This window comes from Marmota flaviventris, chromosome 10, assembly GCF_047511675.1.
Source record: "Marmota flaviventris isolate mMarFla1 chromosome 10, mMarFla1.hap1, whole genome shotgun sequence".
NCBI classification, from domain to species: Eukaryota; Metazoa; Chordata; class Mammalia; order Rodentia; family Sciuridae; genus Marmota; species Marmota flaviventris.
In genome coordinates, this window is record NC_092507.1 from 13,937,512 (window position 1) to 13,949,889 (window position 12,378).

A 12,378-nucleotide genomic window follows, 5' to 3' on the forward strand; every position below is an offset into this window, starting at 1 on the left:
CACACCAGCTTACACAACTGTCTAGAGCATTACTCTCCATTAGAAATAGTACGTAAGCCACATGCAGTTCACCATCTTCTTGTAACAATCAGTGAAAGTAAAAAGAAGCAGATGAGCCAGGTGTCGTGGCCCAAGCCTGCAATCCCAGCAGCTCTGGAGGCTGAGGCAGGAGGATCTCAATTTAAAAACCAGCCTCAGCCTCTTAGCCAGGCCCTAAGCAACTTAGAGATACCCTGCCTTAAAAACAAAAAAGGGGGTGTTCTGCAGGTGGGACCTGGGCTGTCTCTGTGTGGACTCAAGTGGAAATGGCTTGTGGCCCCACAAGGTCCCTGGCAGACCAGGAAAGGCTTATCTGTATCTATCCTGCTTATTTAAATAATAAGAAGACCATCACAGACGGAAGGTGGATCCCCATAAATAAGACTCTTGAAAATCCTACGGCCACAGAGATTCAAGATGTATCCTCACTGGTTGATCTTAATGTGTTTGTTGAGAAACATAAAATGTGCCCTAGAGAATGGAATTGTGATGTTTAATGCAGAGGCAGTCGGGTCTAGCTCTGGTAGGAAGATGGCAGCCTCCGTCTTATTTCCCACCCGTAAGTCAGCGGTGCTGTCTGCTGGAGAGGCCATACCTAAACCCAAAACAAGGGCACGTGAACAGGAGGTGGTGACCCGCGTCTGCAGAAAGGAGAGGGAAGTCAAAAAAGGGGAAGAAAGAAGTGATCAAGTATGCTGTGGTCCTGCTGTAAGAGGCGGGGGTGGGGACTTCTTTGTATCTGAGGAAATAAGCATTTTTTTTTTTTAATGGACCTTTATTTTTTTCATTTAGTTATATGCAGTGCTGAGAATCGAACCCAGTGCCTCACATGAGCTAGGCAAGCGCTCTACCACTGAGCCACAGCCCCAGTCCGGAAACAGATCTTTGTTTGCATCATTTGACCAAATTGGGAACATTGATGCCTCCCACCTTCATCATCGGAGTTGACAATGAACTATGTAAGAAATTTGCATCTAATATTTACACAGTATAAAAGACAAGTTTTTTGTTGTTGTTGTTGTTGTTGTAGTTTTGGAGGTTTTGTTTGTTTTGTCTTTCAATGAAGGGGTTTTGTGGAAGAAAGAATATTTTCAAAAGGACAGTGGACGGTCTCTAAGTTACTTGAAATTCTATTTGTCCTCGATGCAAATGAATATGTCAGAAAAAAATAAGTTTAATAAGATTTGAAATACATATTTTCTTCACTTTTTAAGTTAATGAAGTAAAATTTTCATGTCAGGTATAGTGGTGCATGCCTGTCGTCCCAGCTGCTCAGGAGGCTGAGGCAGGAGGGTCACAGCTTCAAAGCCAGCTTCAGCAAATTAGCAAGGCTATAAGCAACTTAGAGAGATCCTGTCTCAAAATAAAAAAGGCTGGGGATGTGGCTCAGTAGTTAAGCACGCTTGGGTTCAATCCCTGGTATCAAAAATAAATAAATAAATAATAAATAAAATTTTTCAAACTGAAAAAATAAATAAATAAAAAAGAGGTGAGGCTGTGCGTCAGTGGTTAAGTGCCCCTGCGTTCAATTCCCTGTACCAAAAAGCAAAAAAAAAAAAAATGTAAAATCAATGTTAATAACAATTTTACTTAATCCAATATATTAAAAATATTATTGTGTGAAACTGTAGCCAATATTTTAAAAATTATTGATTATATATATGTATATATGTGTGTGTGTATAATGTATTTTTTTTTTAATCCTAAATCCTCTAAATCTGTTAGGTAGTTTGGCCCTGTTTTAAGTGCTCAGCATCCTCATGTGGTCAGCGGCCACCCTGTTGGAGAGTGCGGGACTACAGGCGTGGAGATCCAGACGCTGGAGATTCCATTGTCTGGGATTTTCTGAGTCTTACGTCACGTGTCATCTAATTCTTGGGCTGGTTTTTCATGGCTGCGAGGGGACATCCCATAGAAACCAGAACCACGTGTTCCTGGTTTGCATCCAACAGGACTGAGAGCCTGGCAAGGTCTTCTGGTGTCTCGTTGACCCTCACTGGTCTAGACCCGCCACCCCTGCGCCCCTGAGCCCATCACTGGCACCGTGGGTGGGCCTCCTGTGACTGATGACACTAACCCGAGGCCTGCAGGTGGGACGATGCCCCACAGCCACTGCCCTGGAGGAGCAATGCAGCAGGTCTGGGGAGCCCAGCCCAGCCGTCTGCACCCGGGAAGGTGGCCATCCTCCTGCCTTGGCTTCCCAAATTGATGGAATTGCAGGCCCTGCCCACAGACTATTCTAGGCTTTTGGCTCTGTGCCTGTCAGAAGGAAAGCGAGGCACAGAGAGGTGAAATGACTTGGTCAAGGTCACACAGTCAGAAACTGGGAGAACCAAGACTCATCCTGGGTAGGGCCAACGTCTCTACTGGACACAGTGCTCACTGTGCCTGGAGTCATGATAACTTTTTAGGAAGTCACAAAGTTGTTTTATTTTAAAATCAGAGGAAAAAAAACATAATGATAATGAACGTATAATAATGCTTCGAGTCTGAATTAGATGCAACTTTATTCCGTCATAGTCATAAAAATATATTTATTTTTATATCTATCTATCTATCATCTTTCCGGGAGGGGAGGGACCCATAAATGCAAGGTTGCCTGGGATCCATAAAATTGGGACCCTAACTCAGATTTGTGGGCTTAAACCGTTCGAGCTTACCGACTCTGAGAACCACAAATAACCACTGTGAGGCAGGCTAGCGGGCGCAGAGGGTCGTTCTTTCTGTGCCTCAGGCTCCTCCTCTGTATAATGGGAAGAATGAGTGGCATTCACTTGCCCGTGGCCACGAGGATGCTGAGCTCGTGGGCAGCGCCTTAGCTGTGCGCCTGCTGCTCGTGGGGCGCTGGGGGGATGAGCTGCAGCTGACTGTTCCCGTGGCAGCAGCCGCGGGCCTGACTGTCTCCGGGAGGGCCAGCTGGCCGACAGCTTCAGGACACAGCACCTCATCAGAAGCAGCAGCCATTCCGCAGCATCCCCTCTGCAGCCCCCGGAGAGATTCCTGCGCATTCCTCAGCAGACCAGGGGAGAGCCACGCTCATAAAAGCTTCCAGACCCCCGCAGTCACCCCCATCCCACACCCGTCTCCGTTCTCCTGGGCCCTTTCCCATCTTCTCTGTTTCTGCAGGAAGCAGAACAAAGACCTCTGATTTAAGCTGGTGTAAAGGAGGAGCGCAGGCTTGAACCCCTCGGGACTGGCTCTGAGGCCCACTTCTGCCCAAAACCACCTGGGACAGGTCACTCAGCTTCTCTGGGCCGCAGAACCTGGTAACAGGAATGCGCTGTTAAAATGGTAATAAGAGTTGTCACCATGATTACTGAAGTCAGTGGCACAAGCACACTGGCTTTGAGACCAGACGACCTGGGTTCTCCTGTGGCCTGATGTTTGTTTTCCCCAAAAATTCCTAGGTGGAAATCCTACCCACTAAGGTGATGGTATGAGAAGGTGGGGACTCTGGGAAGGGACAGGACATGAGGGTGGAACCCTTATGAGCAGGATGAGAGTCATTAAAAAGAGGCTTGAGTGAGCCGAGTGGGGTTATAGGCCGTCCCACGCCTAATAACCCCAGCGGCTCGGGAGGCTGAGGCAGGAGGATCGCGAGTTCAAAGCCAGCCTTAGAAACGGGAGGCACTCAGCAACTTAGTGAGACCCTGTCTCTAAATAAAATACAAAATAGGGCTTGGGGTGTGGCTCAGTGGTCGAGTGCCCTGAGTTCAATTGCTGGTACCTAAGGAAAAAAAAAAAAGAGGCCTGAGTGAGGCTCCTGGCCTCTTCTACCACATAAGGACATGGGGAAAAGGCCGTTTCTATGAGCCCTTCCTTGCCAGGCACCAAATGTGCTGGCTTGGTTACCTTGAACTTTGAGCTTCCAGAAAGGCTTGTTGGTCACAAGCTGCCCAGCCAGTGGTATTTTTGTTGTAGCAGCTCACAGGGACTAATACAAGTTCTGCTCATGAATTCTACCTCTTAAAGGCACATGACCGCCCCTTTCTGAGGTTTTCATTTGTAAAATGAGAAATACTAGTATACTTGCCTCAAAGGGTATTGTGAAGATTAAATGAGATAATATAATATGAAGCTCTTTGCAGTCCTGAGTACATAGGAAGTCCTCTGGAAAGGTCAGTAGTTGCCATTTTGACTATAACTGTGCCTCTTCGTGCACTCTGCAGCACACAGTACGGTTTCCCAACTGCACGTGGTAGATAACTCGGTGAATGGCTATTGCAGGAGCTGAATGAAAGAATGGATGAATTGATGGATGACTCTCACCACCCCCCTCAATCTGGAGCTCTTTTTGCCAAATCTCCATTGGCCTAACAACAACAGGAATTTTAGCAGCTTCAAGACTTTGAAACTTCTTGCTTCATCTTGACTTAATGAGATCAACACTCTTCAAAAGGTGGACCTTCGTGTCCTGCCTCTTGACTGTGATCTGACCTGAGCATGCCCAAGCAGCTCCATGGAGGAGTGATGTTATAAGGAACTGAGGCCTCCTGCCAACAGCCACATGAGTGCACCATCAAGGAAACAGGTCCTCCACCTGCTCAAGCCTTCAGATGACCATAGCCTCAGCCCACAACTTAACTGCAACCTCATAACTGAGCCAGAATCACAAATGAACCACCCCCAATGTCCTAATCCACAGAAACTGTTAGATAAATAAATGTTGTTTTAAGCTGCCTTGTTTGAGGATATTTGTTACAAAGCAATAGGTGACTAATATATTTTGTACAAGTACTCTTGATAAAAGGTCGAACAAATGCTTTTCTAACAATACCTGGCTTATGGAGACGATTCTCCACATCGTCTTGGCACTATTCACAAAGCCTAAATTCCACACTTGTGACATTACTAGTTTTTTCTTTGCAGTACTGGGGATTGAACCCAGGCTGTTTTTACCTCTGAGATACATCCCCAGCCCTTATTATTTTATTTTATTTTTACTTTGAGACAGGGTCTCTCTAAGTTGCCCAGGCTAGCCTTGAACTTGTGATCCTCCTGCCTCGGCCTCCCAAGGATCTGCTGCTGGCATGAGTGGCCTGCCCTCCAGATCCCAGGTGGGCTGCATTCTGACACGTGTTACACGCCAGATCTCGGTGCGCCTGGCCCCCCTGGATCCTCAGCTGGGAGGGAGGCTGCTGTCTCAGGAAGGAGTAGGCTTCATTCCAGTCAGTAGCTCATAGCTGGAAGCATCCCGTTGTCTCTTTCAGGAGGATCCATCTCAGAGAGAATATTTCCTTACTAACGGCTCCCATGCTGTTTCAACAGCAGCTGATCCTTTCACCTTATTTGGAGAGAACTTCAGGATCCTTTCCCTGGCTAGCTGAGTCTCAGCGCTGACCAGAGGGAACTCCCAAGGCCTTTCCCTGTGAGGAGATTGCCTGCTGTGACGTGCTGGTGGCTGACAACACCCAGGGCGAGGGCTGACACAGACAAGCCAGCTCTTCTAGCTCACAGTGAGGATGGGAGGATGTGGTGGTACAACCGGGGCCATCAGTCTTTAACTGAGCAGCTGCTATGTGCCAGACACGGTGGGCAAGGCCAGGAGGCAAAAATGATGGACCAGGTCCTTGACCTTGAAGACTCATGGACTAGTTGGGGGAGACAGGCATAACAAACAGTCACAGAACAGTAAAACAAGGCAGAGCCGGAAGCAGAGTTTTCCCCACAAAGCAGGTGAACTGGGAGCATCCAGCCAGTGAAGCAAGGAAGGTTCCAGGTTTCATGGAGGCCAAAATCCTGAGCTGACTGTGAGGTGAGAGTAGAAACAACCACACGGAAGAGGCCAGGGAGGGTTTTCTAGCAAAGAGAAGAGCATAAGCCATAGCTTGTGGCAAGGAAGGGGTAGAGGAGGACCAGGAAGTGAGGTCCAGCGCTCCCAGCAAACTGGACTTGGTATTTGAAGGAAGATTGCCTCAGTCAGCTTTTTCACTGCTGTGACCAAAAGACCAGACAAGAACAATTAGAATTGGGAGGCTGAGGCAAGAGGATCGAGAGTTCAAAGCCAGCCTCAGCAAGAGAGGTGCTAAGCAATTCACTGCTTGGGTTAGGGCTCTCATGACCCAATCACTTCACCTCTGAGCCTTCTTGCATTGTCTCACACGTGAGCTTTTGGGGGATGCCTCACATCCAAACCATAACAAAGCTCCTCACTGAAAGAGGTACATGAACCCACACCCTGTTCGTAGCCAGGATCCAGGCAAGGGCTGAGTGCAGATGTCTTGTCAACTCTGAAGTATGAGCCTCTCTCCATCTGCACTGGTCCTCTCCTGGTCTCAACCACCATCCCTGGCTATTGCTGAAGGTGACTATTGGGTCTTCTCTTTTCTACCTACTTATATTTCTTTTCTTTTCTTTCTTTTTTTTTTGGGGGGGGGCGGTGCTGGGGATGGAGCCTAGGACCTCAGACATGCTAAGCAAGTGCTCTACACTGAGCTACGCCCCAGCCCCCATGTCTACTTTTTTTCTTTTTTTTTCTGGATACTGGGGATTGAACTCAAGGGCACTCAGCCACTGAGTCACATCCCCAACCCTATTTTGTATTTTATTTAGAGACAGAGTCTCCCTGAGTTGCTTGGTGTCTCATTTTTGCGGAGGGTGGCTTTGAACTTGCAATCTTCCTGCCTCAGCCTCCTGAGCTGCTGGGATTGCAGGTGTGTGCCACTGTGCCCAGCTCCCATGTCTATTTTTGATCTCTAATTCCAAGTCCCATGGGGCAGCCACAGTGACTTTTTAAAAAGACAACTTGAATAATGTCATTCCTCTACTTAAGCTCCTTGAAAGGTCTTCAATTTTATTTCTCTTTAAAAAGGATAATAAAAGGGCTGGGGGTGTAGCTCAGTGGTAGAGCCCCCCAGGTCCAATCCCCAGTGTCTGTCTACCCCCCAAAGAATTTCAGGATGATGAAAGCAGAACATCAAAGCAAGTGGGGGCTCTTCTACAGCAGAGACCCTGCAAGACTGCACAGGTCGCAGCCCCAGGAAGTCAGTGCTGCATGTAACCATGTGCAAAATCAAAATGACAGCTGATTTTATCTACAGACGACGACTCTAGTTACTTAAGGCAAAGGGAATTTATGAAATGAATATTAGGTGGCCCATTACAATCCCAAGAGGATCAGAGAACTTTGTTCATGGCTACCCAACTGGAAACATCTCCAACCTGGCTGTAAACTGGTAAGGTGTGGATGATGTGATTGCTGCCATGAGCCAGACACTGCAACCCACAGAATGACAGGTCCCTTGGGCCTCAGGCATTCCTATGACTGCACAGCTTTCTCAGTTCAACTTCTCCTGGAGACAATCTGGGCATTCCCTACCTCCTCCGACCTTAGTTGTCAGTTCCAAGTCTGGAATGGATACATCTGATGGGTGGGGCCCAAGCCACGCACCCTGGATGCAAGATGCTAAAAATATGAGCATCTTGAATCTTCGGTTTGTACATTGGGGACACTGCTTGCCACGAGTCTCGTAAGGGGGACTCCCAAATACAGGAAAGACTTAGAATCTGTCTACCAGGAAGAATGACAAATGTCCAGTGTAGGTGTATAGTATGGAAAGAATTGGTGACATGTACTGAGGAGGAGGAAGATGGGGAGAGGGACTGGAGCTGGTGTGCCTTGTCCCTCACCCTGTGACAGCCTGCCTGGCAGTGTGAGGTTGCAAGAAGGCCCGTACCAGATGCTGAGCATATGTTGGCACCACACTCTTGGACTCCCCTGAACCAAATACACTTTTATTTTTTTAAAGTTACTCATTCTCAAGTATTTTGTTTGTTGGTTTGAGACAGGTCTTGCTATGTTGCCCAGGCTGACCTCAAACTCCTGGGCTCAAGTGATCCTCCTGCCTTAGCCTTCCAAGTGGCTGGGACAGCAAGCCCAGATCACATGTTCTGTTATAGTAAAAGAAAACTAAGACAATAGGGGAACTGCTATTTTTATTGTTTCTTTTTGTTAGAAGTCCTTTGGTCAGGCTATGTTATGCTGTGCAGCAATAACAAATAAAACCTCAACATCTCAGTGACTTAAGACAATAACACTTCTGTTTTTTTTCTCCCCCCACCTCGTCAATAAGAAATTTACTTAATAAAGATATTGTGTCCGTTTATAACTAAAAATAAATATTAAAAAAAGAAATTTACTTGTTTAAAAAATTCAAATGCTGACATTGTCCAGAAAAATCTAACAGTTTTATTTATAATTGTTATAAAGTTGAACTGCTGAAACTTCTTCATTGTAACATTTTGACTTGCATTAATGTTTTACATCCCTGCATTTATATTGAAAATTCACACACAAATGAAAGTGGAAAAACTGCCAATACCTGTTTTTTACCCCCTATTTTTCCACTCACAATCATATACTTAGATATCTTTTGACTCCATTGGGAAAAAAAAAATCTAATGTTCAGAACTACCAAGAACAGGAAGAAGAGAAAAAAAAATTTTTTTTGAGAATAAAATGCTTCCCATCATAGTGAATTCTCAATCACCTATGTGGCATAGTAGTTGGACGTCATTTGGCATAATTGCTACCCATTTGTCATGGATAGCCCACAGGTTGGTGCCTTCAAAAGGCCAACCAGGGGTTCGGGATATAGCTCAGTTGGTAGAGTGTTTGCCTTGCAAGTCCCTGGGTTCAATTCCCAGCACCACCAAAACAAAAAAAAAAAAAACAAAAAACAAACAAACAAAGGTCAACCAGATGGGTCCCATTTGCCTTCTGCAAAGCACCTGGGTTCTGGAAGCACAGATCTGCTTTGAAGTCCTGAGCAATTTCTTGCACCAGGCGCCTTCCAGGGGGTTTGCAAATCAGAAAATCAGAAGTTCAGTGGGCTTCAGGTAACCTCTGATCTCACGGAGTGCCTCAGTACCAGGCCTGTAAGATGAGGTTTCTTCCCCCTTCCAGTAGAGGGCGCACTCTTGTGAGCGGCTTTTGTAGCCAGGTGTTTCCTGGGTGCTTGACCACTGGCTGACGCCTGGAACTAGAGGAGCTGCAGCAGCAGCTGCCAACCCAATTCAACAGTTCTGTTTAGTTTGGTTTCCCCTTTATTCATGAGGAGTGCAGTGTGAGTTGGGCAGCCCTCTTTGGTCTTGTATCTGGAATAAGGTAGAACAGACTGGAGTTTGGCATAAGATGCTTTGAAGGGCCAGGCCTGGAAACGGCTTTCATTGCTTCCTACACAGTTCATGTCCTCAGAGGGCTGGGAAATGTGCTTCTCCCAGGAAGACACATAGCATAGTTTTGCCAAAACACCATTTACTTAAATACACACACACACACACACACACACACAGACACATATATATATGCTGAGAATCAAACCCAGTGCCTCACACATGCTAGGCAAGTGCTCTACCACTGAGCCACAACCCCAACCCCAATACCATTTACTTTTTACAAAGAAATACATATTACTTAGAGCATTTTTAGGTTCGTAGAAAAATTGAGGAGACAGTACAGAGTTCCCGTATATCCTCACTCCCCCTTGTGCCAACATAATGTCCTATATTTTTAATATCTTGTATCAGTGGGGTGTATCTGTTATAACTTACGAACCCATACTGATACATTACTATTACTAGGACCTACAGTACTTATTACTTCTTTTGTGTTGGTCTGTGTTTTAACAAATGCATGATGTTATGCATCACCATTACTGGATAGTTTCACTGCCCTAAAGATCCACCATCTCGGGGGCTGGGGATGTGGCTCAGGCAGTAGCACGCTTGCCTGGCATGCATGTGGCCCGTGTTCGATCCTCAGCACCACATACAAACAAAGATTTTGTGTCCACAGAAAACTAAAAAATAAATATTAAAAAAATTAATAAATTTTAAAAAATTCTCTCTCTCTCTCTCTCATCCTCATAGGGCTCTACCACTGAATCTCATCCCTCAAGAGGCTGGGGATGTGGTTCAGTGGTAGAGCCCTATGCCTAGGGTACACAAGGCTCTAGGTTCCATCCCCAGCACTGTAACAGTGGTCACTGTAACAGTAGTCACATCACCTTTAAAAAAAAAAAAAAAGATCCACCATCTCCTCCAAATTCCTGACAACGACTAATTTTTTGTTGGTTTGTCTTTGTTTTGTTTGTTTTTGCAGTACGGGTGATCCAACCCAGAGCCTTGTGCATGCTAGGCAAATGCTCTACCACTGAGATACACCCATAGCTTGACTACTGATTTTTAAAAATTTTTCTTTTGAGTTTTCCCTTTTACAGAATTCCATAGAGTTGGAATATGTAGAATGCAACCTTTTTAGAATACATTCCTTTACTTAGCAATATGCATTTAAGTTTCTTCCGTGTCTTTTCATGGTTTAATAGCTCATTGCTTTTTATTGCTGAATTAATATTCCATTATATGGATGAACTACAGTTTATCTACTGATGACATCTTAGTTGCCTCCAAGTTCGGGCAATGATGAGCATGTCTGTTATAAACATTTCATGAGCAGGTTTTTGCATGGACATGTTTCAACTAAGAGTAATACCTAGGAGCATAATTTCTGGATCGTGTAGTAAGACTATATTTAGCTTTGTAAGAAGTCACCAAACTATTATCCAAATTGGTTATACAGAATTCTTAATGCTCCACATCCTAGCCAGCATTATCAGTGTTTTGGCTTTTAGCTGTTTTAATAAGTGTTAGTGGTATCTCTATGTTGTTTTGATTTGTAATTCCCTAATGACATATAATGTGGAACATCTTTTCATATGCTTGTTTTCTATCTGCAAATCTTCTTTGGTGAGGTGTCTGTTCAGGCTCTTTGCCCATTTTTTTTTTTTTTTTTTTTTTTTGGTACTGGGAATTGAACCCAGGGGCACTTACCCACTAAGCCACATCCCCAGCTCTTTTTTAATATTTTGTTTAGAGTCTCACTGCATTGCTTAGGGTCTTGCTAAATTGCTGAGGCTGGCTTTGAATTCACAATCCTCCTGTCTCAGCCTCTCCAGCTGCTGGGATTATGAGCATTCACCAAGCCCGGCTGATTGGCTGGTTGCTTATTACTTATTGCTGAGGCTTAAGAGAGTTCTTTGGATGTTTTATATCTAAGTCCTTTTATTCTCTTAACAGTGTCTTTCATTGAAAAGAAGTTTTTAGTTTTCTTGAATATTGTCCTCTCATTTTTCTCTTTCATGGTTTATGTTGTTGGTGTTCTATCTAAAACTCATTGCAAAGCCCAAGGTCTCTTCCTCCTCCTTTCTCCTCCTCCTCCTCCTCCTCCTCCTCCTCCTCCTCCTCCTCCTCTTTCATCTCCTCCAGAACCAAGGAGAATGGGACTTCCTCCTCCTCCTATTCCTCCTTCTCCTCCTCTTTCTCCTCTTCTTCCATCTCCTTCTGAAAGTTTTACAGTTTTGTGCTTTACATTGAAGTCTATGATCCCCTTGGAGTTTTTTGTGAAAGGTATAAGGTTAGTGTTTAGATTAATTTTTATTGCCTTTGAACACAGAGTTGTTCCAGTGCCATGTATTGAAAAGTCTATCCTTTCTACACTGACTTGTCTTTGCTCCTTTGCCAAAGTTCAACTGGCCATGTTTATGTGGAGCTATTTCTGGGTTCTCTTTTCTGCATGACTGATCTGATTGTCTCTTCCTTTACTAACACCACCAGCCTTGGTGACGGTAGTTTTACAGTTAGTCTTGAGATTGGGTAATGTTCGGCCCTCTGATTTTTGTTCTTCTTCACTAATAGTGGCTATTTTGGATCTTATGCCTTTCCATATAAATTTCAGAATCAGTTTCTCAATATCTACAAAATAATGTATTGGGGTTTTGATCCAGATCAAATTGAATCTATAGAGTGGGGAAGCACTGATAATTTTAACAATATCGATTCCTCCTATCCATGAACATGGAATGTCCATGTTTAGTGTTGAGTTTAGAATGTCCCTTCGTTTACTTAGATCTTTGATTTCTTTCATCAGAGTCTTGTAGTTTTTCATGTAGAGATCTTGTGCATGTTTTATTACACTTATGATCAGAGGGTTAGTGCTACTGTAAATGGTGTTGTGTTTTCAATTTCAAATCCCATTGTTCATTGCTAACATATAGGAAAGCAATTGACTTTTTATTTTATTTTTTATTTTTATTTTTTGGTACTGAGGATTGAACCCAAGGGTGCTTAATGACTGAGTCCCAACCCCAATGCTTTTTATTTTATATTTTGATACAGGATCTCACTAAGTTGCTTATGGCCTCACTAAATTGCTGAGGTTGGCTTTGAATTTGCAATCCTCCTGCCTCAGCCTCCCAAGTGACTGGGCTTACAAAGCTCCAAGAAACAGTTGACTTTTGTACATTAAACCTGTATCCTGCAACCTTGCTACTCTTACTTGGT

At 44.5% G+C, this 12,378-nt stretch overlaps 1 long non-coding RNA gene and 1 pseudogene across 1 annotated transcript; both read left to right on the forward strand.

Annotated features, from left to right (window-relative positions):
• Positions 1 to 305: 305 nt before the first annotated feature.
• On the forward strand, positions 306 to 725 carry LOC114105392 (signal recognition particle 19 kDa protein-like; annotated as a pseudogene).
• Positions 726 to 849: 124 nt separating this feature from the next.
• Positions 850 to 4,719, forward strand: LOC114105456 (uncharacterized). The gene is made up of 2 exons (XR_003585014.2): positions 850 to 998; positions 4,267 to 4,719. It is a non-coding gene; the product is annotated as an uncharacterized lncRNA (long non-coding RNA).
• Positions 4,720 to 12,378: the final 7,659 nt, after the last annotated feature.